Source organism: Medicago sativa, chromosome 7, assembly GCF_051527215.1.
Source record: "Medicago sativa cultivar Bolivia chromosome 7, Bolivia_mono, whole genome shotgun sequence".
Classification (NCBI taxonomy): Eukaryota; Viridiplantae; Streptophyta; class Magnoliopsida; order Fabales; family Fabaceae; genus Medicago; species Medicago sativa.
The window spans coordinates 27,061,249-27,087,157 of NC_140755.1; the positions used below are offsets into that span (position 1 = coordinate 27,061,249).

At 35.9% G+C, this 25,909-nt stretch overlaps 1 long non-coding RNA gene across 1 annotated transcript; it reads right to left on the reverse strand.

Moving 5' to 3' along the window:
* Positions 1-24,566: 24,566 nt before the first annotated feature.
* LOC146905269 (uncharacterized) lies at positions 24,567-24,964 on the reverse strand. The gene is made up of 2 exons (XR_015020666.1): positions 24,831-24,964; positions 24,567-24,738 (listed from the first exon to the last, which is right to left on the reverse strand). It is a non-coding gene; the product is annotated as an uncharacterized LOC146905269 (long non-coding RNA).
* Positions 24,965-25,909: the final 945 nt, after the last annotated feature.

A 25,909-nucleotide genomic window follows, 5' to 3' on the forward strand; every position in this document is an offset into this window, starting at 1 on the left:
GAAAATATTTTACTTCATAACTAACTCTTAACCAAGCTGAAGGTGAGAAAAAACACAAGAAGGGGCGGTTGAATTGTGTTTTGAAAAATTCTTCGTTTCTCCTAAAACTGAACACACTTGATCAGAAGCTAAGTGAGACAGCTTCTGAAGTGATTATCAGAATCTAAATGCAGCGGAATAAAACAGAGAGAGAGAAGAAGAACGACACAAAGCAATTATATTGGTTCCTTCCACAATCCGGAAGTAGTCCAGTCCCCCTTGCACTTCCAAGGAGATTTCACTAAGAGTAATATCTGATTACAATTGCTCAAGCACACAAGCAAGAGACTTCCTTTGCACAAGCACACAAGCAAGAGACTTCCTTTGCTCAAGAACACAATCAAGAGACTTCCTGCTCAAGCACAACTGCAAGAGACTTCTACCTAAACAAAATTACACAGAAAATTGTTTAAGGTTGAACACTTGATATACAATCAGAGGTGCTCACAATACAAATCAGATACAGACTCAATGAACTTAAGAATTTCTAAGATATGACTTGAGACACAGAAATTCTAAGTGAATGCAGAACAATTTCAGCAGAGATTTGGCACTTGTAAATATGTTGAGAGTCTGTTGTTCAGCATTACCAAATCTCTAGGTCTTCACTCCTTTATATAGAGGTGTGAAAGAGACGTTGTGAAATTGCCAGCACATCAAAGAGTCGTTCTTGAAGCTTGATCTTTCACCTTTGATCTTTTGCCTGATTTGGTTGTTGTCCTATGAAAAACCAATTTGAAATCCATTCCTTATCCAAAGGAACATCTATGCAGGCGAAGCCGTATTCTGGAGCTGTTTTCTTGTCTTGTAGCGTGGACACAAAACAGAGTAGTGGAGAACGTGGTTGTACAATTCGTACAAATGTCAACGCTTTCGTCCAAATTGCAAGCACATGCCTTCAAACACCTTTGAAATGACCGTTGCAAAATTCCACTAATTTTTTGTTGTGTATTCGAATCCAATTGACAGCTTTTGCAGTGATGATTCTTCAATCCTTGAATCTTCGCAAATCCAGTTGATCTTCAGCTTCTGGTGAAATGACTTCTGATGAGGCAGCTTCTGCAGCTTCTGATGATGCAGCTTCTGATGATGTGGCTTTTGGACCTCTTGTCTTCAGGAGCACTATTCTTCATGAGCACGATTCTTATTTCAGAAGCGACTTAACTTCAGGAGCACTTTTTCTCTTCAGTAGCAAGTTGCCTTCAGGAGCGTCCAAGCTTCAAATTTTGTTGTTTCCTTTGCTCTTTATTTGCTCATTCAGAACCAATGATGATGTAACTTTTTAATTATGGTCCTGTACACTTGAACAAATATTAGCTAGTCCAATTTACAATTTTTAATACCTTGTTATCATCAAAACTCTTTAAGGTTCATTGTTAAACACATTTTGTTCCAACACAAGCTTCTCAAACACTCTAACTAACTATAGTCTAATAAAATTGTTCATGCAAAACGATCCAAGAAAGATCACATAACCAAACCAATCATTATTGTAACAGAAATATGGATTCCGCAATTCCAGTTGACTAAAAGTTCCGTTTGTTTATGATTTTTTTTTAAATCTATAGCTCCGTTGGTTTATGATTTTTTGTTTTTTAAATCACTTTTTTCATTTTTAAGTGTTTGTCTCAGATTTAAAAAAATAAAGAAAAATATATTTTGTTCTAAAATGAATAGCTATTATGATTAACTTTTTCACGTAATCTTAAAAAACTTCTCTAAATTCTGAAACTCCCCCTGAGTCTGATAGTCTTTAAGGTGAAGTTTGTAAGCTCCCCCTAAGTTCTATCCAGGTTAATTAAATTCATTTTACGCATAATAAAATTATCAGAGCTTAAAAATAATTGAATCATTGAAAGAATTAACTTATAGATAAGAAGAATGGTTCAATTAATTTTACTTGAGTTTTGATACTCCTTCTTTCGTTCATAGCTTATACCAATAAGGTAAAGAATGATAGAAGTTTTTCAAAAAATTTCAAATACCATTAATGGGGCTCAGAGCCTTTAAATACTTGTCACATATACTCCCCCTTTTGTCATTATCAAAAAAAAATTAAATAAAAGTAAATAAGCATAAGAGACAAAAAGATGTGAGAAAAACTCAAACATGAAGAGAGTATAATAAGTAAATAACTAGACTATCCAGGCAATTAGAATCAGAATCAGTTAAGCATTCAGAAGCAATAAACATTAAAGCAAGACAGTTTCAGAATCAGAGACTAAGAATTTAAAACAAACAACAAACAAAAGATAACACGAAGGTGTGCAACTAAGGGTTGGTTTGTTGTTGTTTCTTCATCTTCTCCATTTCTTCAATTTTCTTCTGCAACTGTTCTTCAAGAAATTGTTGCCTCTGGAGAAGAGCATGTTCCCTTTCTCTAGCCTCTTGCTGCTGCTTTGCCATTTGTTGCCTTAGAAGCTTAAACATCCTTGCGTCTCTGGTCAAGTAGTCCATTTCTGAGAAGAATGGCTTTTTTGCCAGGAGCAGTGTAGGACTTCTAACTCTGAGACTTTTCTTCAGATGCTCCATTAACTTTCTGACAGAAGCTTCCTGGCTTCTGATGCACTTCTCTTTTACATCTTCCATAAACTCAGCTGCTCGGTTCTGAAGTGATGCCCAAGAGTCTTTATATGCATTGGTGAGATCAATTGTCCTTCTTTGATCCACCAGATTATGCATTTGAGAAAGAATAGTGAGTAGCTCAGCATTAATATATCCAGATTCCAGGGTGTTTGGGGGTGGTTGTTCAAGAATTTCAAGATCAGAATCACTAAGTTCAAGGTCTTGAACAGGGCTAGAAACTGGAATGGTGATGTGTTGAGTTGGGTTTGAGGTTGATGGCTGGTCAGAAGCAATGTGTGCAGTAGAGTTGAGAATTGTCAATATCCATGGGAGTTGGTTCTGGTGAGTGTTCAGGTGAATGTTGAAAGTCAGTTTCAGTTTCAGTTGGTGGTTGTTGTGGTGAAGTTGTTGTTTGATTGTTGAGTTAGGGGTCAATGGTCACTATTGGTGATTGTGGGGGTGATGTGGGTTTGTGTGGTTCAGGTGTTTGTTGATGGGGGCTTTCTGAAACAACTTTATCAGAAGCAGCTGCTTCTGGAGTTGTCTCAGAGGCTTTTTCTGAGGTTGACTCAATATTTTCTGGTAAAATCATGTTGAGGGGTGAAATATTGAGAGGTTGAGGGTGATGACGAAGGATTCCACTAATAACTCTTTCTCTCTGCTCAGCCATTTCAACCAACTTCTCATTGATTATATGACCAACTGGTTCATATGAGTTTGGCTGAGAGGGCTTTGTGGTGGTCTTGGTTGATGTTGAATGGCTATTTACTGGTTTTTGAAAGAGTTGAGCTAAGGGTATATCATCATCAGAATCTGATGATGATGAGGATGCGGAATCTGATGATATATTAATTACCTTTTCTGGTTCAGGATCAGAATCCTCTTTAGCAGACTCACTGGCCATCAACATCAGTTGCTTGGCTTCTGAAACTACAGACTCTTGTAGCTCAGCAGCAATTACCAAGACTTTTTCAGCTTCTGCCTTCTTCCCTTGTAAGTCCTTTAACTCCAAATCAGAAGCAGCTTGAGCTATCATGGTGATATGAGGAAAATCCTTGGTCCTCCTCAAGGCTGTCTTCCTCTTCCCCTTTGGTATAGCTGGTTGTACAGGAGCAATACCAGTACTTAGGACTACACTAGAGTTGATCTCTTCAGCTATCTCTTCAGTTGATGGCATTGCAGAACCACCAATCTTAAGCTTGTCAGAAGCAGGTTTTGCCTTCTTAGCAGATTCTTCAACCTTCAGATACTCTTCTTTGGTCATTTTCCTCTTAGCTTTTCTACCTTTTGCCAGAGGCACAGTACCACCATACATTTCCTCAGGTACCTCATCCATCTTGATGACCTCGTTGGTTGCCTCATAGTGCTCCTTGATGTACCTCATCTGCACTTCAATAGGATCATGTTTGCAGATGGGTGGAAAATCCCTCATAAGATCAGACAAGACATGAGATACACTTAGGTCAGTTCTAAGTTTTGTGACCTTGCTGATCAGCTTCATATTCTTGAGAGTTTGAGCATTTATGAATGCTCCAGTCTTTGTATCCAGCAGCTGATCTGTGAAGCCTTGAGCTCTGCTTAAACAGTCCAAGACACCTCCTTGATAGAATATCTCTGATAAAAGTCTTCCATAAGGAACCCAAGGTTTATCCAGCAACTGACTCTGTTTCAGACACTCTATCAGGTACTTGAACATATATTTGGGCACGTTCACCTTTTCCTTCTTGATGAAGTGCTGGAGAAAGACCTTCTGAGCCAAATTTGGTTTCTCATTATCACCACATGGAAACAAATCTTCATTCTGAATCTTCAGAAGCATCTTAGTTACCATGCTTAATTCAGCATATTTCTTCTCCTTCTCAGAATTGTATATAACCAAGTTAGCTGGTTCTCTCCAAATGCGTTTTTCAGCAGCACTTGAAAGATCAATTCCAGAGTAGTATCCAGAGGCTTCAACCTTAAGAACAGATTCTATCTGCCATTGTGTAATTCTTACTGGAATACCGCAGATGCTTGATCTGATTTCATCTTCAACAAACGGCGCAAGACCCATTTCTTCTCTTGTCTTCCCTTCTAATTCAGGATACATCAACACCATTTGACTTTCCTCAGCTAGGGATGCCGCTCTGTTGTAAAATTTTGCTCTTACCCAGAAGTGTCTAACCAGAGCTTCATATGTTGGTCCATTCAACATTTTGAAGTAATGCATGAGTCCTTGCTCTTCATAGTAGCTTCTGATCCAACATTTATGAAAGGCTAGAGAATCAAAATCCACTGGATTCTCTATCTGAACTTGTAAATCCCATTCTTCCAATTTCATGCTTCTTCCTCTGTAGTCATATTCAGGGACCATCCGTGAAGTAGATACTGAACCTTCTCGTTGCGAATTTGATGATGCCATTGATGATGTTTGAAGAAGTTTTGTAGAAGATGAAGATTTTAGGGTTCTAGGGTTGAGAGAATGTGCTTACTTCGCAAGAGGTTGAAAGCAAATGTGTTTGTTGTGAGTGAGTAGTGTGTGAATTTACAAAGTGTTAAGAGAAAAACGATTGCAATTCAAAAGAGACAAACAAACATAACATTAATGACAAAATTGGGGGCGCGTGAAAAGTACTTTCAAAGCTATTAAATCATCATTGCCCTTTTTGTTATACACCAATACAAACAGGCCACGTCAGAAGTTCACAGAGTAACTACCAAGTTAGTGGGCCAGAAGTTACCATAAAAAGTAACTCCTAATGTTTCCACTAACTCTACTATTCAGAAGCATAAAATCCAGCTTCTGGACTTCAGATGCTGTGTCATCATCAGAAGCGAGTTTTCCTCAGAACCTCAATAAAGAGCTTCTGATGGACTACTGCTTCTGAACTAACTTCAGAACCTAAAATCCTATTCAGGAGCAAGCAATCATTTAATCAGACACAAAGTGCATGTTCAAATTTTTCTTTATAAAATCAAATCTTTCAACAGTTAAAGGCTTAGTAAATATATCAGCCCATTGATTTTCAGTATCAATGAATTGTATATCTAAAATTCCTTTTTGAACATAGTCTCTGATAAAATGGTGTTTGATTTCAATATGCTTAGCTCTTGAATGCAAAATTGGATTTTTAGACAAACAAATAGCAGCAGTATTATCACAATAAATGGGAATACTGTTAGCAATTATCTGATAGTCTTCCAACTGATGTTTCATCCAAAGTAGTTGTGTACAACAACTTGCAGCTGAAATGTATTCTGCTTCTGTTGTAGACATAGCAATAGTTGTTTGCCTTTTGCTAGCCCAGGATATAAGATTATCACCCAGAAATTGACAATTGCCACTGGTTGATTTTCTTTCAATCCTATCACCAGCATAATCAGCATCACAGAATCCAATTAGCTTATAATCTAAGGATTTCCTATAAAGGAGTCCAAGATTAGTTGTTCCTTTCAAATACCTGAAGATTCTTTTGACAGCAGTCATATGAGATTCTCTAGGATCTGATTGGAATCTTGCACACAAGCATACACTGAATAAAATATCTGGCCTAGATGCAGGAAGGTATAACAAAGAACCAATCATACCTCTATACAGCTTCTGATCAACTTTAGCTCCTTCATCTTCTTTGCTTAAGGTGCACGTAGGGTGCATTGGAGTGTTCATCACTTTACAATCTTCAAGATTGAACTTCTTCAGAAGCTCCTTTGTATACTTTGATTGATGAACATAGACTCCATCTTTGCATTGATTAATTTGAATGCCCAGGAAGAACTTCAGCTCTCCCATCATGCTCATTTCAAATTCATCCTGCATTAACTTAGAAAATTCCTTGCAAAGAGATGCATTAGTAGAACCAAATATTATATCATCAACATATATTTGCACAACAAGAATATCTTTCCCAAGGGTCCTTCTGAAGAGTGTTGTATCAACCTGTCCTCTTTTAAAATCATTTTTGATTAAGAAATTACTTAGTCTATCATACCAAGCTCTGGGAGCTTGTTTCAAGCCATATAGTGATTTCTTCAGTTTAAACACATGGTCAGGATATTTAATATCCTCAAATCCAGGAGGTTGCTTGACATACACTTCTTCTTCTATGACACCATTGAGAAATGCACTCTTGACATCCATTTGATATAATATTATGCCATGATTAACTGCATAGGAAAGAAGTAACCTGATTGCTTCCAATCTTGCAACTGGAGCAAATGTTTCAGTGTAATCAATGCCTTCTTGTTGACTATACCCTTGTGCAACAAGTCTGGCTTTGTTCCTTGTTACTTCTCCTTGCTCATTCAGTTTGTTCCTAAATACCCATTTTGTTCCAATAATGTTCTTGTGTTGAGGTTTGGGTATCAGATCCCACACATCATTTCTTTGAAATTGATTCAATTCTTCTTGCATAGCTAGGATCCATCCATCATCTGAAAGTGCTTCATCAACGGTTGTAGGTTCAATCATTGAGATTAGTCCAATTATTGACTCTTCTTATCTGAAATGTGATCTTGTTCTTCTTGGACTATCTTTGTTTCCAATGATTAACTCCTCAGGATGTGAAGACTTGTGTTTGAATGTGTTTCTGGGAGGATCTGCTTGATGTGAGCCATCTTGTGCTTCATTAGAAGCAGTTTCATCTTGCGCTTCTGATGTGTTCAGCTTCTGGACTTTCTTCAGATTCAACTATCTGATCAGGTTCTGGAGTAGCTTCAGGAACCTGTATCTCTGCAACACTTTCACCCTGCTTTGAAGTTTTATCTTCAAGCTCTTTGTCATCAAATTTAACGTGCATAGATTCTTCAACACAGAGTGTCTCTGAATTATACACTTTGTATGCCTTTGACCTTTCAGAGTAACCTAAGAAGATTCCTCTTTGGGCCTTGGCATCAAATTTCTTTAGGTAGAGCTTGTTGTTCAGAATGTAACATGTACATCCAAATTGATGAAAGCAAGAGATATTTGGTTTTGTTCATTTAAAGAGTTCATATGCTGTTTTCTCCAAAATAGGTCTAATATAGATCCTGTTTTGAACATAACATGCTGTATTCACTGCTTCTGCCGAAAAATGTTTAGCCAAATTGTTTTCATGGATCATGGTTCTGGCCATTTCTTGTAAGGTTCTATTCTTTCTCTCTACAACCCCATTTCGTTGTGGAGTTCTAGGAGAAGAGAATTCATGGATAATTCCATGTTTTTCACAAAAAGCTTCAAATGGCTCATTTTCAAATTCTCCACCGTGATCACTTCTGATTTTCAAAATCTTTGACTCTTTTTCAGTTTGAATTTGTGTGCAGAAGTTACTGAATACCTCATATGCATGATCCTTACTTTTCAGGAATTTCACCCAAGTCCATCTGCTGTAATCATCAACAATGACTAATCCATATTTACTTCCATATAAGGATGCAGTACTCACTGGTCCAAATAAATCAATGTGAAGTAGTTCTAAGGGTCTTGAGGTTGAAACAATGTCTTTGGTTTTAAAAGATGATTTCACAATTTTCCCTCTCTGACATGCACCACATAGTGCATCTGAATGATAGTCAATGTCTGGTAGCCCTTTCACAAGTTGTAACTTACTAAGCTTAGAGATTAATCTCCAGTTAGCATGCCCCAACCTTCTGTGCCACATCCATTTCTTATCATTCACTGATAGAAGGCAAATTACCTTCTGATCAGCCAGTTCAGAAAAATTGATTTTGTAGACATTGTCAACTCTCTTTCCCTTGAACACAATGGATTTGTCTTCCTTGTTGATTACTGTACAGTTGGGTTTCTCAAAAAGCACATCATAACCATTATCACAAAATTGACTAATGCTCAAAAGGTTATGTTCAAGACCATCTACCAACCATACATTATTAATTGAGGTAGAGGAATTACCAATAGTTCCTGTACCTATGATCTTGCCTGACTGGTTGCCTCCAAATTTTACATTTCCCCCCTCTTTCATTGTTAGGCTGAGGAACATGGACTTCTCTCCTGTCATGTGTCTTGAGCAACGGCTGTCTAGGTACCATGATCTTTGCTTTGGCACTGCTCTTAGACATACCTGCATCATTGACATTTTCATATTTAGGTACCCATTGTCTTATGGGTCCTGGAAGGTTAGTGCTTAAGGCTTTACTCTTCGCTCCTTGTACCTTGTGCTGTGAGTTGGGTAACTTCTGATTAACCATTACCTTTGGTTTTGGTACTTCAGAAGCAGTAACTGTCTTCTTCTGAAACTTAGACTTCAGAACCTCAGATTTTGGTTTCACCAGACTCTGAGGTACATGTTCTGATCTTTTCACGATCCTGATCTTTGAAGTCTTGGAATCAGATTTGATCATAGCCTTTGACTTAGAGTTCTTTGGCTTTGAAGTAATCTTAGCCTTAGAACTAGAAGCTTCAGGTTCTGATTGAACAACAGTTTCCAACTCAGCACCTTCAGGTACAAAGAAGGTTTTCAGACCTTCCTTGATGCATTCACAACAAGATTTTAGATTGGTTTTCTCAAGTTTCACTTCTGGAAAACCAATTCCTCTGCCATTGTTCTTGTAAATGCTATAAATCATAGAAGCCACTCTGCTTCTGTCAATGCCAGATATAATAAAATCTTCAAGAGCAATTTCATGGTTACTTAAAGGTTTTTCATTACACTTTTCTTGTAGCTTCTGACATAAGAACCTGAGCTGATCTTCATACGTTTTACACATGAAGTCAAAGCCCCTAAGTCCTTGTTCAGAAGCTTTCAGATCCAATAGAGTTGATTTTTGCTGTTTCACCAAATCAGCATATTTTTCTTTTAAATCTTTCAACTCATTAGTTCTTACTTCAAAATGTGTAAGAAGTTCTTTAAGTGACTCAACAAGTTCATCTCTGGGAATTTTGGAATATACCTCGTTTTCATCTTCTGATTCTGAATCTGATCCAGCTTCTGAAGTTGCTGTTGCTACCAACCCAACAGCTACCTTTGCATCTTCATCAGCTTCATCTTTATCAGATCCAGATTCACTTCCCAAATCATCCCAGGTTGCCATTAAACTCTGCTTGATCTGCTTCTTGAATTTGCTTGGTTTGAATGTAGACCTCTTTGACTTGTCCTTTGACTTTTCTCTTTGAAGATCAGGGCATTCAGCAATGAAATGTTCAGGCTTCTTACAGTTGAAGCATCCCTTCTGATCTCCTTTCCTTGAGCTTCTGGAGTTACTCCTTCTTGCTAGAAACTTTCTGTTCTTCTTGGCCAGATACTGAAGTCTGTTGGAGAGCATGGCCATTTCAGCAGCATCTGGTTCAGAATCTGAGCTTGATTGTTCTTCCTCTTCAGATTCAACCACTTTGAGAGCTTTTGATGACTTGTCTTTGGATGGAAGAGCTATTGATTTACTCTTCTTAGTAGACTCATGTTCATTAAGACTTAACTCATGAACTTTGAGAGAACTAACAAGATCTTCGACACTTAAGGTGTTTAAATCTTTAGCTTCCTCTATGGCAGTCACCTTTGGTCTCCATCTTGCAGGCAAGCTTCTGAGTATCTTTCTCACATGGTCAGAAGCAACATAGCTCTTCTTTAGAATCTGTAGCCCAGAGACTAAGGTTTGAAACCTTGAGTACATCTCCTCAATAGTTTCATCATCCTTCATCTTGAATAACTCATACTGATGTACAAGCAGGGGAGCCTTTGCTTCTTTGACCTTCTTGCTCCCTTCGTAGTTTGAACAGAGAGAAGCAAACATAGCTTTAGCAGTGGATTTGTCACTCATCTTCATGTACTCTGCTTTGGGTATGGCAGTGACAAGGGCTCCTCTGATAATATGATGCTTCTTGTAGAGTTTCCTCAGTTCTGGAGTATGTTTCTTCCTATCCACAGCAGCTCCTTCTTCATCAAGGACTAAACCACCAACACCATCTTCCAGAATATCCCATAATTCTTCATCTAGGCACATGATATAATTGTAAAAGTTGGTCTTCCACCAAGAAAATTCTTCAGCATCTCCATTGAATTTTGGAATTTTTCCAACACTGGATTTTTTACTATCACTATAATCATGTGAGACATGTTTATAGCTAGTATCATTAGAACCAGTAGGAGGAGGCGTAGACATGTTTTTCTCAGATCATTGACTGTTGCACGGTTAAGTGTTACACAACAGACCAAGGCTCTAGATACCAATTGAAGGTGAGAAAAAACACAAGAAGGGGGGGGGGGTTGAATTGTGTTTTGAAAAATTCTTCGTTTCTCCTAAAACTGAACACACTTGATCAGAAGCTAAGTGAGACAGCTTCTGAAGTGATTATCAGAATCTAAATGCAGCGGAATAAAACAGAGAGAGAGAGAAGAAGAACGACACAAAGCAATTATACTGGTTCCTTCCACAATCCGGAAGTAGTCCAGTCCCCCTTGCACTTCCAAGGAGATTTCACTAAGAGTAATATATGATTACAATTGCTCAAGCACACAAGCAAGAGACTTCCTTTGCTCAAGCACACAAGCAAGAGACTTCCTTTGCTCAAGAACACAATCAAGAGACTTCCTGCTCAAGCACAACTGCAAGAGACTTCTAACTAAACAAAATTACACAGAAAATTGTTTAAGGTTGAACACTTGATATACAATCAGAGGTGCTCACAATACAAATCAGATACAGACTCAATGAACTTAAGAATTTCTAAGATATGACTTGAGACACAGAAATTCTAAGTGAATGCAGAACAATTTCAGCAGAGATTTGGCACTTGTAAATATGTTGAGAGTCTGTTGTTCAGCATTACCAAATCTCTAGGTCTTCACTCCTTTATATAGAGGTGTGAAAGAGACGTTGTGAAATTGCCAGCACATCAAAGAGTCGTTGTTGAAGCTTGATCTTTCACCTTTGATCTTTTGCCTGATTTGGTTGTTGTCCTATGAAGAACCAATTTGAAATCCATTCCTTATCCAAAGGAACATCTATGCAGGCGAAGCCGTATTCTGGAGCTGTTTTCTTGTCTTGTAGCGTGGACACAAAACAGAGTAGTGTAGAACGTGGTTGTACAATTTGTACAAATGTCAACGCTTTCGTCCAAATTGCAAGCACATGCCTTCAAACACCTTTGAAATGACCGTTGCAAAATTCCACTAATTTTTTGTTGTGTATTCGAATCCAATAGACAACTTTTGCAATGATGATTCTTCAATCCTTGAATCTTCGCAAATCCAGTTGATCTTCAGCTTCTGGTGAAATGACTTCTGATGAGGCAGCTTCTGCAGCTTCTGATGATGCAGCTTCTGATGATGTGGCTTCTGGACCTCTTGTCTTCAGGAGCACTATTCTTCAGGAGCACGATTCTTATTTCAGAAGCGACTTAACTTCAGGAGCGCTTTTTCTCTTCAGTAGCAAGTTGCCTTCAGGAGCGTCCAAGCTTCAAATTTTGTTGTTTCCTTTGCTCATTATTTGCTCATTCAGAACCAATGATGATGTAACTTTTTAATTATGGTCCTGTACACTTGAACAAATATTAGCTAGTCCAATTTACAATTTTTAATACCTTGTTATCATCAAAACTCTTTAAGGTTCATTGTTAAACACATTTTGTTCCAACACAAACTTCTCAAACACTCTAACTAACTATAGTCTAATAAAATTGTTCATGCAAAACGATCCAAGAAAGATCACATAACCAAACCAATCATTATTGTAACAGAAATATGGATTCCGCAATTCCAGTTAACTAAAAGTTCCGTTTGTTTATGATTTTTTTTTAAATCTATAGCTCCGTTGGTTTATGATTTTTTGTTTTTTAAATCACTTTTGTCATTTTTAAGTGTTTGTCTCAGATTTAAAAAAATAAAGAAAAATATATTTTGTTCTAAAATGAATAGCTATTATGATTAACTTTTCATGTAATCTTAAAAAACTTCTCTAAATTTTCAGAAGATGAATTTTTTTTTTTTAAGTTAAAACAAACGCATTCTAAATCTATGATTGCGCAAGGAAAATACTTTTGCAAGATGGTGCTCCTGCCCTAGCAGAGCGTCTTCTCTAAGGAAAAGATTATCAACTTTTCATATACATAGTCATATAATGTCTTTATTTATTATAGTAGGTAATTATGATTACACCATGATATTATTGTTTTCCACTTCTTCTATGAGTTCATGATGGCAACAATAACATAGCTGCATAATATAACAATACATATGATCTTTTCATTGAAATTGGCTGGGAACAGCATCTGGATCTATATCGTACTCAGTAGTGCATTGACAAGTTAAATTAATGCACTTCAGAGTTAGATCAGCTGGACACAGATCTGGTGGACAATCAGGGGTAAATAAGCAGGGAGGAGCATCTGGAATGCCTAATAAGAACAAAATAAATGTTAATATAGGTGATGGAATATTATATGATATGAAATTTGAAAATGATATGAAACATTACTCACTTCCTTTGGTTGTGACCAGAAATAGGGAAACAAAGATGAGTAAAGCATAAAAGAAACTTAGGATTCGAGCCATAATTTTTTCTCTTTTGGATGTAATAAATGGATGATATTTTGATCAATTTATAACAAAACAAAGCAATGTTTTGCTAACTTCAATGAAATAGTTTTTAACCCTAGGAGAAGCAAGTGGTCGTTAAAAAATTAAAAAAATTGGTAAATGTGTCAATATTACATCAAAGTGTCGTGTGTATCTCTTTGCAAGCTCAACTAAGCACTTAATTTTAGTAAATATATCATACAATAATCTTAATAATCATAACAAAAAATTCATTAAACTTTTAGCTTTTTATGGTAGATAAGAGACACAGAAATCTTTTGGTAGAAATAAAAAAAAAAAAAAAAAAAAAAAATAGACAGATATAAAATTTAAACACTAGTGACGAATGACGCAAAACTTTGGGTAGAAATAATTCATCAAACAGGTGACAGTATATCAGTGAGAAACTAAAATTACTATAGGATATTATTTTTTATCGACAATTTTATGATATATCAAAGCTAATAAATATTGGAACATCCCATTTTTTTCATACTTGTCAAACATGTTAGAAATAAGAACACCCTTCATTTGTATGTTAGTTAGAAATATATTCTACGTTAGGTAAAAGTTTATTTTCCTAGATAAAGTGTTACATTTGTGCAATAAATCATAAACAGGGTTTTATCAGCCAAATTCGCTAATAAAAAATTGGCTCGCTCTATGGAAATTAACAATTATCAAAGCGGCTATGATTACACTAGGTGAGATTGATCGAATGTGTAGTTTCCATCCTAACAAGTGTTTTTAGGGTATCGTTTAAGTATTCAAAAGTAGTAATTTTTACATTGGAAATTATGTACTTATGACTTTTATGTTTATTTGACTTGTATTTTCATGACAAAGTTTTTTTTTTTTGAATTCTTTTCATGACCTTTTTGAATTCCTTAAAGTCACAGAGGGTTATAATTGTTATGAGTCCCACATCGGTTACGAGATGGCCTGACAATGTGTTTATAAGTGGGGGCAATCATCACCTCACAAGCCGGTTTTGTGGGGTTGTGTTAGGCCCAACCACAATTTCTAAGATGGTATCAGAGCCTCCTCCACAATCCGTTGGGCCACCTGCTATCAGATTTCCGTTATCGGGCCACCCCCATTTATGTCCATGCTTCAGATGTCTAGTCCTGAGCGTGAAAGGTTTGTTAAGAGTCTAACATCGGTTAGGAGATGGCCTGACAATGTGTTTATAAGTGGGGGCAATCCTCACCTCACAAACCGGTTTTGTGGGGTTGTGGCCCAATCACATTTCCGTTATCGGGCCACCCCCATTTATGTCCATGCTTCAGATGTCTAGTCCTGAGCGTGAAAGGTTTGTTAAGAGTCTAACATCGGTTAGGAGATGGCCTGACAATGTGTTTATAAGTGGGGGCAATCCTCACCTCACAAACCGGTTTTGTGGGGTTGTGGCCCAACCACGATTTCTAAGAATAATTCAGATGTCTAGTCCTGAGCGTGAGGGGGTGTGTCAAGAGTCCCACATCGGTTAGGAGATGGCCTGACAATGTGTTTATAAGTGGGGGCAATCCTCACCTCACAAGCCGGTTTTGTGGGGTTGTGGCCCAACCACGATTTCTAAGAATAATTGTGACTCTTTAAAAATTGATAATTGTGACTCTTTAAAAATTGGATCTTGCACTTTGTAAAAATCTTTCTCAATTTAAAACAATACACTTAAGTGTATGTATAGTTCGATTTGCATGTAACTCACCAGAACTATCATGGTTATTTAGTGTGTCTTAAGACAGCAGTATGAAAATGGAATATAGAATATGAGAAGAACAATTTGGAATGGATTTCTGTGTATATATTTCTTATACTGTATGTACCTCTAGGCCATATATATAATATATTTACAGACGTATGTTAAGCTAATCCTAAGTCATGACAGCCATGATCCTCAATCAGTGGGATCTAATTTACTGTGCATTGAAAGGAAAATAACTAGAGTTAACTATTAGAGAAGGTAAATATATACACATTAAATAGAGTCAACTATGCATAAGATAGATATTTCCTAACACTCCCCCTCAAGTTGGTGAGTGAATGTCGTGAAGTCCCAACTTGTTGCGCAATGTCACGAATTGATCCTTTCCTAAAGCTTTAGTGAACACATCTGCTAACTGGAATCGTGTTGGCACATAAGAAGGGCTAATCAAACCAGCTTGCAGTTTTTCCCGTACTATATGACAATCTATTTCAATATGCTTTGTACGCTCATGAAATACAGGATTCGCTGCAATGTGTAAAGCTGCCTGGTTGTCACAAAATAATGGTGTTGGAGCAGCCAGTGGGACTTTCAAATCTTGTAATATGAACCGTAGCCAAGTCAGCTCCAAACATGTATTAGCCATAGCTCGATATTCAGATTCTGCTGATGATCTAGAGACTATAACTTGCTTCTTAGATTTCCATGAGATGAGAGAATTTCCGAGGAAAATGCAAAACCCTGTAACAGATCTTCTAGTGGCATGACAACCTCCCCAATCTGAATCACAAAAGGCCTTTAAGGTAAGGTCATTAGAGGTCGAAAATAATATGCCTTGCCCAGGTGCGCCCTTGATGTATCTTAGAACTCTCATTGCAGCATCCCAATGAGGTTTTCTAGGTTCTTGCATGAATTGACTCAATGTTTGTACAGAGTATACAATGTCAGGTCTGGTGACAGTAAGATAAATTTTCCTACCAACGAGCCTTCTGTATTTGGTTGGATCATTTAGTACCACTCCATCTGTGGGAGTAAGTTTCAAATTTTGCTCCATTGGAAAATTGTCGGGGCGAGCACCTATCTGTCCTGAATCTTGCAAGATGTCTAGAGCATACTTTCTTTGAGACATGAAGATACCTTTCTTAGAGCGAGAGAACTCAATGCCCAAAAAATATTTCAAATCTCCAAGATCTTTGATACGGAAGCGCTTAAGAAGGAAATTTTTAAGGCGTTTCATTTCTTGAAGATCATTCCCTGTAAGAAGTATGTCATCAACATAAATGAGAACTGCTGTGAATGAAGTACCTTGAGGTTTGGTGAAAAGAGAATAGTCAGCCTTTGATTGTTGGTAACCAGCCTTTTGAATGGCTTCAGAGAAAGTAGAGAACCAATTTCTTGATGCTTGTTTGAGTCCATAAAGTGACTTATTGAGCCGACATACAACGTTCTCCCCCTGTCGGCGAAGACCAGGTGGAGGCTCCATGTACACTAATTCATGCAAATCACCATGAAGAAATGCATTTTGCATATCCAGCTGGTGTATGAACCAATTACGAGCAGCAGCAACGGTAAGAAGGCAGCGAAGAGTAGTAACTTTGGCAGTTGGGGAAAATGTTTCTTGATAGTCAATCCCTTCAACCTGAGTGTATCCCTTAGCAACAAGGCGTGCCTTATATCGCTCTATGGTGCTGTCAGATTTATACTTTATTTTGTATACCCATTTGCAACCAATGGGCTTATGACCAGGAGGAAGAGGTACAAGACTCCATGTGTTGTTTTGTTGTAACGCTTCTAATTCTGTATTCATTGCTGCCTGCCATTGTGGATCGTGGATAGCTTGATCATATGATTTGGGCTCTTTATGTGCTGTAATGTTAGCTAGAAAGGCACAATGTGTAGGAGAGATTTGTGAATATGAAAGATAATGAGATAGAGGATACCGAGTACCTGACTTGGACGTTGGCTCCGAGGAGGATGTGTTGACTTTTACGAACATGTGGTAGTCTTTATGCCATATCGGGGGGTTCTTGTCACGAAGGGATTGTCGAACTTCTGGAATGGGAGAAGTTTGAGGGTCTGGAGTGTATGATGTGGATGGAATTGGTTCATTTATAGGTGAGGCAGCGGAAGATGTTTCAGTGGGTAGTTCCGTAGGAAGATTGGGCTCATGTGTAGAGGGTGTATGAGTTTGTTGTAGTTGATGATGAGATGGTGTAGGAACAGGCCAATCATCCAAGGCTTCAAAAGGAGGATGAGATGAAGTCATGTTAGGTTTAGATGCTATTGGAATTGAAGGAAAATCAGTTTCACAAAATTTGACATCCCGGCTCACAAAGAAAGTCTTTGTCTCAGGATCATAAATTTTATAACCTTTTTGTCCAGTAGGATATCCAACAAATAAACCTCTTTTTGCACGGGGATCAAATTTATGTGTAGGGTGGACAACGGTAGCATAACATAAGCAACCAAACACTCTCAAGTGATTAAATGATGGTGGTTTGTTGTATAATAATTCAAAAGGTGATTTGTTGGATAGTAACGGAGACGGCAATCGGTTTATGAGGTAAACAGCAGTCAATACACATTCACCCCAAAATTCAAGTGGTAGATGTGACTGAAATAGTAATGCTCGTGCCACAACAAGAATATGACGATGTTTGCGTTCCACAACTCCATTTTGTTGTGGAGTGTAAACGCAAGTTCGTTGATGTTCTATCCCTCGAGATTGGAAAAATTCTCTCATGGACATGAATTCAGAACCATTGTCAACTCTAATTGCTTTAACAGTTGCTTGAAATTGCGTATAAGCAAAATTAACAAAGGATTTCAAAATGTTTTGTGAATCTGATTTGTATTGCATAAGAAACAGCCATGAGCATCTTGTAAAATCATCAACAATAGTTAAAAAAAAACGTGCCCCCGAATGTGTGGGAACTTTATGAGGACCCCATATATCACAATGTAATAATTCAAATGGAGCATGAGTTGATATAGAACTTAAAGGAAAAGGAAGTCTAGTCTGTTTGGCCATGGGGCAAACATTACAATTATTCTCAAAAGAAATGTTATTTGTAGATAGTAATGGAGAAACTAATTTGAGACGAGATGGGGATGGGTGTCCAAGGCGCATATGCCATAAGTTTGAGGGTTGAGAAACCTGATGAGAGTCGGGAGTTTTTTGTAAGGGAGACATGTAATATAGACCACCACATTGTTCACCCGAGCCAATCATCTTCCCCGTAGCCAAGTCCTGCAATACACAAAAGTCAGGATATAAAATCACACAGCAATTTAGAGATGTGGTAAGTTTGCTAGCAGACATCAAGTTTAGCCGAAATGAAGGAACACATAAAACATCATGTAGGGTTATATTGGAATTGAATGACAAGTCCCCAATGGATGTGATTGGAGCAGAAGAGCCAGTGGGTAAATTGACATAAGGAATGATTGAAGACTTTGTTTTAGAGAGAATGGTGTGATCAGATGTGATATGATTAGTGGCTCCACTATCCAAAATCCAAGGCTTAGTGAATACAGAATTAATAGAAGCGTTAGAGAAGAGAGACAGACCTGCAGCATTAACATGAGTGTTGTTATTACCAGCATTATTGTTTGAAGAAATCATACTCAATGCGCGAGCAAGTTGTTGAATCTGCTCTGCCGATAATTCAAGTGTAGACTGTGAAGATTCTGCTGCGTTTGCAGCAGGGAATGACCTAGATGCAGCGCTGCGAGGTCCATGTTGTCGCTGTTGTGATTGGTTCGCCTTGCTGCTTTGATTTCCCACGTTGTTGGAACCCCATGTCCCGTTTTTAAACCTGCATTGATCCTCTGTGTGCCCTTTCTTATTGCAGAAACTGCAGTGAAACTTTAGAGTTCGGCAATTATCAATTGTGTGGCCCTCTCTATTACAGTGTTCACAATGTTTGTCTTTGACAGGCTTGTTGGAGAAATTGTTTTGATGAGTGTGGATTGCAGCAGCAATGGAGAAATTCTCCGTTGTTTCAGAAGTCATTTGGCGTTGTGTTTCTTCTTGAATGACTAGAGAGTAGGCTTGTCGAACGTTGGGTAATGGTGACATCATGAGAATATTGCTGCGAACAGTGCTGTAAGAATCGTTAAGGCCCATTAGAAACTGCATCAAGCGATCTTCTTCCCTTTGTTCATCATGTGCCTTCATCTGGCTGCAAGTGGGAAGAGTGCGATATGTTTCCAATTCATCCCAAAGGCCTTTGATTTTTGTAAAATAGGTTGAGGCTGACATGGTGCCTTGGGATAAAGAGGCCAATGACTTTTGAATCTGATATATTGCTGGAATATTTTTCTGTGAAAATTGATCTTTAAAATCTTCCCAAACCTGACAAGCAGTCTTGGCATGAATGACTCCCTTGGCCAGATCTGGTTCTACAGAATGTGTGAGCCACGATAAAATCATGCTGTTGCACCGATTCCATAGAGCATATTCTGCAGGTTGATCTACTTCTGATGGTGTTTTGATGGATCCATTGATAAAACCCACTTTGTTTTTGGCTGTTAGGGCATGAACCATCGATCTGCTCCATGATGAGTAATTAGTGCCATTCAATTTTGTTGGGACAAGCAAGTGACCAGGATGATCTGAAGGGTGAATGTAATATGGATTTGATGAATCCATATCAGAATTGTTGTTGTTTGATTTTCCAGTTCCCTGATCGTGCTCTGATGCCATCTTAAGACAGCAGTATGAAAATGGAATATAGAATATGAGAAGAACAATTTGGAATGGATTTCTGTGTATATATTTCTTATATTGTACGTACCTCTAGGCCATATATATAATATATTTACAGACGTATGTTAAGCTAATCCTAAGTCATGACAGCCATGATCCTCAATCAGTGGGATCTAATTTACTGTGCATTGAAAGGAAAATAACTAGAGTTAACTATTAGAGAAGGTAAATATATACACATTAAATAGAGTCAACTATGCATAAGATAGATATTTCCTAACAGTGTGGGCTAGACTAATCCTCACAATTGTGATTATTTAGTGTGGGCTAGACTAATCCTCACAATTGTGAGATTTCACTATTGTATTTAGAATTTTAGATAACTTTTTCCAATCTTCACTTACACCTTATATCACTCTTTGTCTTACATTGGTGGTGTCATTGAAATATATAAACATGGTTTGTTGAATTTGTTATAAATTAAAAGTCATGGACATCTATATTTATAAATTTAATCAAAATTAAATTTTTATTAAAAAAAAATAAAAACTGTTAATAATTTACAAACGTTATCTTAATAAAAGAACATAAAGACGGGCATGTGAATGTGCTATGTACCCTTCTTTCCGCTAGTTGATTCATGTGAATAATGAAGTGGATTTTATGTTGCTCTCAAAGAGATACGAATCTGATGTAGTGAGTTGAGAGGTTTTTTATGAACAAGAGAGTTTGAAAGATTTTCACTTCAAAGGTTAAAAAGTTTTGTATTTATGGTTTCAAGAAGTGGATTATGTTTAAGTGTAATTTCTCTTGGCCTCAAACTATTGAAGATTCTTGTATTTATGGTTTTATATGATTATAAATACACATAGAATTGTGATTCACAAATCTATTTCGATTCGGAAGTGGGTAGAAGATATATATTATGGTGATTGCACTTAAAAAGTGAACTATGGTTGTAGTTCAATACCTTAGTCTTTCATAGGGTTGAAGGGACCTCTAATTTGTAAGTAGGACAGCTGAGAAACTTTGAGAGCAAGTAATATATATATATATATATATATATATATATATATATATATATATATATATATATATATATATATATATATATATATATATATATATATATATATATATATATGAGTCAGGATCCGTTGACACCAGGTGTCAACGGATTCGTTGACACCAAATATTAACCATTGATTTTGTTTGATCTAAAGGTTTATATTTGTTCAATTAAAATTATCATGTTACCATATCTTTTGGAGATTTCCACGCCATAAATATTCCTAATTTCTTTTTGGAAATATTCCAAATTAAATCTACCGTTTTCCTCTCTTCTCCCCGATGGTCATCTTTCTCAAGAATTACTCATTGTACATTTTATCAAGAACATACATATTAAAAAAAAAAAAAATCATATGCATCTTATCTCCTTGTTGCAATTCACATCGTGATCTTACTGTATTCATCAAGAACAACAAACTAAAAATCATACGTGATCCCCTTATTGCAATTTTGAGATGGTGGATTGCAACCTTGTAACGAAATTCGATGTCTAATCACCTCATTTTGTATTTGTGCTATCCTCTTTTTTTTTTCTTTTTTCGTTTCTTCCATTTATCATCAATGATGTTTCTATCATTATTGCCATTGTTGGAGGTAGAAATTTCATGATTCTTGAAATTTTAGTTTCTAGAACTAAAAAAATTATCATTAAAATAGTTAGGTTACTAAATTGTGGCACATGATGTGTCAAACTCGTATTCAATGTTTATGTAAAAAAGAATTACATGCTAACTAATGTTTGATTCATGTGAAGGATCAACATAAAACAATTCAACAACCATGAACCAATTCTTTTGTAAGATAATATGTGGTGCTTGGTACAAGATGTATCATTGTGAAGAAGACAAATCTCGTTTAGGAAACAAGAGGATTTTTAGGAAAAGGAGATATGAAATACTGAATGCCCACATTAAGATTTTGATGAATAATTATTGACCTTTAGATTAAGAGAAATGAACGTTTAAGATTTGGTGTCAACGAATCCGTTGACACCTGGTGTCAATAGATCCTATCTCTATATATATATATATATATATATATATTCAAATATAAAATATTCATTGCATAAATTATTAGTATATTGTATATTATTTAGAGATAGTTGAGGATCAAGTTAAAAATATTTGATGCACAAGATACTTGATGTCTAAGTAAGAGATACTTGAGGTCCAAAACAACATTATTGTATAAATACACATTACAAACACTCACGAGAATGAATTGTATTATGGTATTAGAAAGCTTCAGTACTGATCTTTAATCCTAGTGCCGGTCTCCCCCCTCAATCCTTATTTCTCAATCGAAGCACTTTTTTCTTAACCCTTTCTATTTTATTTTATTTTTACGGTTTGCTGTGTGTGTTCACCTGCCTAGTTAAATCACACCTTTCTCCTGGACAGTCCCTATGAAACTAGAGGTTCGACTCTCATAGTAAAAATATGTCCCTAATAAAAAAATGCACAATTTTTTTAAAAGATTAATCATCTATTTAAATTGAAAATAACACTCGTATAATGATTATTAGCCACCGAAATCAAAATTAGCAATTATTTTTACTAAAGACGTGTTTTTTAACTTAGAAATAGAAACATGGAACATAATTTTTTACTTAGAAATTGAAACATGAAACATGTTTATTTTATTTTTTTGAGTGGGGGTGGGGATATTGAGCAATAATTTTTTTTCTTGAGGCCCATCACTTTGGGAGGCCCAGCTCGGTTGAGCTCTTTGCACTCCCCAAAGAACGGCCATGTCTTTCTCCCCTTCTTGTTTTGAAACATTATTGAGACATTATTCCCCTTATTATTTATATATTATTCCCCTTATTGTTTCTTTATCCAAACATTATTGAATCGTCTGCACCTGAAACCCCATCGTTTATGCATGAGTTCGTATATTCTTTATGTTGCACGTATATTTTATCCTTCAGTGATTGTGTAGTCGCCGACATCCTTACGATGTACACGTGCAGGTTGATGACGCTTTGTCGACGTGAGTTCTCAAGGACGGCTTGACACCTACTCGTCTTTTTATGATTAGATTTTGGAGTGTTAGCTAGTAGTGATCTGATTAGGATGTTTGAGATTTTCAATTATGTTTTGGATTATGTTTGAGGAACCATCGAGTTCACTTTGATGATGTGTCTGAGATTTGATATATCACTTATGAAGATTTAGGCATGTTTTGGATTAATGAAGTAGTAACACCTTGAAGTTATGTGAATAACTGTTGAATTATTATTTAAATATTGTATGTGGAGTTTAAGGGTGTTACATAACCCATATGTGAAAATAAGCTCACCCCTTACCTCAATAATCTACCAAGCAAGCCTCCCCAATGAGTGAGTATCTCTCCAATCTTCTCTTCTAGCCTCCTAGAGTTTTTCTCTCCTAGCTCCCCTCTTGCCTCTTCTCTCAAATGTTCCTTATGAGCTCTAACCCTAATTCTCAAAAGACTACAATCTATTTATATTTGTTTGGGCTTGGTTCTCTCACATCACTTAATAGACTTAAATTCTATCATGTTTATTTTCCACAAATAAAACACTACTCAGTTACTTTTTCAAAAAAAAACACTACTCAGTTACTCTACTTAAACCTCATATGTACCCATACACCTTTATTCTCTTAATTTCTAGTAATTAAGTAACCCATCAATTCAACCACATTAAATAAAACTAATAAACACATAAGTTTCTAAATACTACTAATATTACATCATAATAATAATAATAATAATAATAATAATAATAATAATAATAATAATAATAATAATAATAATAATAATAATAATAATAATAATAATAATAATAATAATAATAATAATAATAATAATAATAATAAACTAGTAATAAAAATCGGGATGTTACACATTTAGAGCAATAATTTCCTCGTGCTCCAAACTTTTTAGGGTAGGCCTTTTGCAGTGAGATTCAACATTAACATTCGCCGATCGTACATGCTCAAGAATAAGGATCGAATCCCCGTTAATATTTTCCCCAAAGGCATATGCAATGAAGTGCTTACCTTAGTGTGGTCAACTTGCTTTGCGACTTCACACCCTTTCTACATGGTTTCATCCACATTAATCAATCGCTGCTCCATGTGATCAACTGGTTTTGACGTGTTGGTTGTGTCCATGTTGACCATTTTCTTTAGTACATATTGCTACAAAATTTTCTTTGATGCTGGGTAATCTTTATCCAAAGGTCTCTTCATGAGAACAATTGTCTTATGGGGATGGATCCATTTGCAAGTTGAAATGGAATGACCTATGATCTGGCAATGAGACCAAAATTCAAGGAGGCAGTCGTAAGTTACTTGGACATAAAAATTGTATCCATATTCATTAAAATTCTTGCATAGTGATCGAAAAGTTTGTTCTGTCTTGGACCGTCTAGATTTTATGGTGTGCCAACGACACTATCTATTTTAAAGTGCATCTGATCTTGCCAATATTCCTGTGGCAAATCAATGAAACAGATCCAAACCCATGCATGAGTTTGACGTTAAGTAATATGGTTAAAGTCCTTCTGCCATTGAGATATTTGAAGGACACCCGACTCGAGATTCATAGTGTCCGTAGCTCATACGACACAAGGAGGTAACATGGGTACAAGTTAAAACTTTTTTTTAAATGATTTTTATGGATAGTAAACAAACAAAAATAGTTTCAAATTTTTATTAAGATCTAAAAAAATTCTCTAGATACTCCAAAGACAAAATCTATTTCTTTTTTTAAAGTTAAAACAAATGCATCCTATCTTAAGATAGTTATTTGCGCAAGGAATCACTTTTTCAAGACGGCGCTCCTTGCCCTAGCAGAGCGTTCTCTCTAAACAAAAGATTATCAACTTTTTTGAAATCTTACGTGAATTATAGAAGTAAAATGAAGAATTCATCTGCATAGTCATATAGTGTCTTTATTTATTATATTATATTATATTATTGTTTTCCATTTCTTCTATGAGTTCATAATGGCAACATAGTTGCATAATATAACAATACATATGATCATTTCATTGAAATTGACAACTTAATCTATATCGTACTCAGAAGTGCATTGACAAGTTAAATTAATACACTTCAGAGTTAGATCAGCTGGACACAGATCTGGTGGACATTCAGGGGTAAATAGGCAAGGAGGAGCGTCTGGAATGCCTAATAAGAACAAAATAAATGTTAATATAGGTGATGGAATATTGTATATAAGTTAAATTAGAAATTTGAAAATGATATGAAACATTACTCACTTCCTTTGGTTGTGACCAGAAATAGGGAAACAAAGATGAGTAAAGCATAAAAGAAATTTAGGATTCGAGCCATATTTTTTTGTCTTTTGCATGAAATAAATGGAAAATATTTTGATCAATTTATACAAAAAAGTAATGTTTTGTTAACTTCAATGAAATAGTTTTTAACCCTTAAGAGTTGCAAGAAGTCATTAAAAAAAATTGAAATTATTGGTAAATATTAAGATATTACATCAATATGTCGTGTTTATCTCTTTGCAATTTCAACTGATCGCTTAACTTTAGTAAATATATATCATAAACAAATCTTAATAATCATTAAAGATCATTCATTTTTTTATTAAACTTTTAATATACTTTTTATTTCTCTTTTACCTTTTTATGGTAGAGAAGAGACAAATAAAAATATTTGGGTAGAAATTTAAACACTAGTGACGAATGATGAAAAACTCTGGGTAGAAATCATTCACCGATCAGGAGACAATATTTATTTATTACTGAGAAACTAAAATAACCATAAGATAATGTTTTTTTATTGAAAATTTTATGAGATCAAAGCCAATAAATATTGTAACATCCCATTTTTCCCATACTTGCATTGTATTTGTCACACATGTTAGAAATAAGACCACCCTTAATTCTAGTTAGAAATATATTCTATGTTAGGTAGTTTATGAGAAATGCAAATAAGTGTCTTTCAGATATTGTTTAAGCAATCAAATATAGTAACTTTTATATGAAAAATTGTGTAGTTATGACTTATACATGTGTTTGACTTATTCCCTCTGGTCACATTTATAAGCAAAAAATCACTTTTTAGGTTCATTGAATACATAATGTATTTGGTCAATATATATTGACCAAATACATTATGTATTCAATGAACCTAAAAAGTGATTTTTTGCTTATAAATGTGACCGGAGGGAGTATGTTTTTAAGATAAAATTTCTTTTTAAAGATTCCTTAAACAAGGATTCCTTAATCAATGCCCTTAAGGCATTTGTTGGCATCACCCAAAGTTTATTTTCCTGAATAAAGTGTTACATGTTGTGCAATAAATCATAAATAGAGTTTGTTGA